This window comes from Poecilia latipinna, unplaced genomic scaffold (assembly GCF_001443285.1).
Source record: "Poecilia latipinna isolate Pla-1442-1.1 unplaced genomic scaffold, P_latipinna-1.0 Scaffold242, whole genome shotgun sequence".
NCBI lineage: Eukaryota > Metazoa > Chordata > Actinopteri > Cyprinodontiformes > Poeciliidae > Poecilia > Poecilia latipinna.
Window position 1 is genome coordinate 436,501 of NW_015112858.1, and position 2,774 is coordinate 439,274.

Genomic DNA, 2,774 nt, shown 5'->3' on the forward strand with positions numbered 1-2,774 from the left:
CCAATATCGTTACCATACTATAAACAAGACATAGTCCCTTTTAGCGTCACTACACTATTACTATAAATACTGTTTGACTACAAATTTGGTCGGGATATTTTGTCCCTGTAGATAATCTACCTTTTTAATATTTTAATACTTCTTTAGAAAACTGCATAGAATATGTCCTAAAAGAAGCATGAATAACGCTGGATGCTGACCAAAGCTGTTAGGCAACAAGCAGAACAACACCTCTTTCTGGACACTGCGTGGAAATAACTAGATTTTTCTTATTTTAATTGTTTTTATTTACCATAAATTTCAGAGAAATAAAACACACAAAATGAAACTTCTACAGGTATGACGGATTTATAAGAAACGTAACATCGATGTGCGCATGCGAATTACCACAAGGTATGCTGGATTGAGGAGGTATGACAGATAGAACACCTGTTATAAAATGGCTAGAAAAACATTGAATATATGGACTGATTTTCCATAATTTAGCTTATGTATATAATGTACAGTGTTTTTTGTTACCAACTGTGTGTGTATCGTGCTTTGTGTGAGGAGCGATCAGAAACAGCAGAGAACAGACTGGAGGTGAGGCAGGCAGTTTTCTTGCCTCATCGCCTGGGGGCGCTCATGATCCCAGATATTGTGACTCCACAACTGCAGAGAAAGACACAGTGAGCTAGCCATGGAGCTAGCCATACAGTAAATAAGTAAAGTACAGCGACATAATTGTTTTCTCCTCTCTTCCGACGTCAACACTTCCGACGTCTACACTTAAACAATTTTCTAAAGTGGATTTTCAATTGAAGCAGAAGATAATAACTAAAGGAAGACCAACACCGGAGCTGAAAGTTTTGCTTCGAGACAGTTTGATGATTCTTAAACGGAGTAGAAAAGACATGCTGAGGATAGACTTGGCTTTGGATGAACCGATATTTTTGTGCAGAATTAGCGGTGCATGGATTTCATTTTTAAGTAAAGGTAAGACAAGGTAAGTCTGCGTGTAGCTTGGCGGAAAAAAGAGTGAGAAAGTGCTTTCTCGCTCTTTCCCTTTGCTGTGGATCATAGCACGAAATTAATACCTACATTTCTAAGTTTCACTGAGTTAACGCGGCTATGGATGACATGTAAAAGATTAGTCTTTTTGTCCCCCAGCGTTGTATGACTGCGCGAAATTTCCATAAGTCCAATAACATGCATGGTGTCTATGAGTCGTAAGTCAGTACCTCACCAGCAATGCACCTCACCGCTCGTCACTGTTGAGGACTCAGGATTTTAAGACCACAACTGCGGAAATATCACAAAATTGCCAGCATATTGTCCAGTTTATTTGTCTACATCTTTGTTTTCACTGGAAAAAGCAGTCTAAATTAAAGACTGTGTTTTTATCAACAGCCTGAATTAGCCAATTATTATTTCAATAGTCGAATCGTCAGGATTAATCCGATTTCTTGTTTCCGTCATGATTTGCGGTTGTAGGGGTGGTGAGGTAGATGAGGTGGACCCAGGTTGAAGTGAGAGAATTGATTATTTAATGATAAGTGATAAAATACACAATCCAAGCAGCACAGGAAAGGAGCTCAGACGCTGATAGCAGCTGGTTAATATTTCCCAGGCAGCACAGGTGAGCAATGAACTCTCACACTGGTAGCAACAGGTTGAAGACAACTGACAACAGACACAACTTGAGACAGAATAGAGAGGACCCGACAAGGAAACAAGAGACACAGGTGGGTGGGATTAAATACACAGGGGATTAATCAAGGAAACAAGACACAGTTGGGATCAATCAAGGGGTAGACATGACTCAACTGACACAGGAACCTAAATAAACACAAAAAACTCAAATCCTCACAGTTTAACCCTTGTGTTTACAAATGGGGTCCAACCGATCCCACACCCATATCACTTGTATCATTTGCCTCAGTCCTCACATGCACAAGGGTTAATTAAGCCTGATCAGATATGCATAAATTAACTTCATTGTGCAAAAACTGTAAACTGTCAGGCTCATAGATTTAAAAAAAAAGTTATTTAGTTTTTGCCATTTGTTATCTTTTTTGTTTTGATAAGACCAGCCTTATTTCTGTTTCTAATGGGATATTTGTGTGCAGAATTTTGAGGAAAGAGATTAAATCAATACAATAAGGAATAACAATAACATTACAAAATGTGGAAAAAGGAAACGTCAATATCTTTCTGGGTGAGAGGCAGGGTACACCCTGGACAGGCCGCCAGTTTGTCGCAACACAGAGACAGACAGGACACACAACCATGCACACACACACACACCTTGGGACAATTTAGAGAAACCAACCAATTAACCTGACAGTCATGTTTTTGGACTGTGGGAGGAAGCCAGAGTACCCAGAGAGAGCCCACCATGCATAGGGAGAACATGCAAACTCCATGCAAAAAGACCCCAGGCTGGGAATCGAACCCAGAACCTCCTTGCTGCAAGGCAACTGCGCCACTGTGCAGCCTACCAGGATCATAATAACCCATTATTTATCCAAATATTTTGTACACATACAACATTTTGTATTGAACTACAAAGTATTCTTCAAATAAATAAAGCCAATGCTGTACGCAGTTTCCACTAATACATATCACAAAAATAATTCTAAATGAATTGCAATACCAGTTAAAAACACTGACTGCACTGGCCCCTGTGGTAAATTTTGTGTAGAACAGTGTTTCTCAGCCCTGGTCCTCACCGCCCCTCTGCTCTGCATGTTTTAGATGTACCTCTATTCCAGAACAGCTGATTCAAATGATTG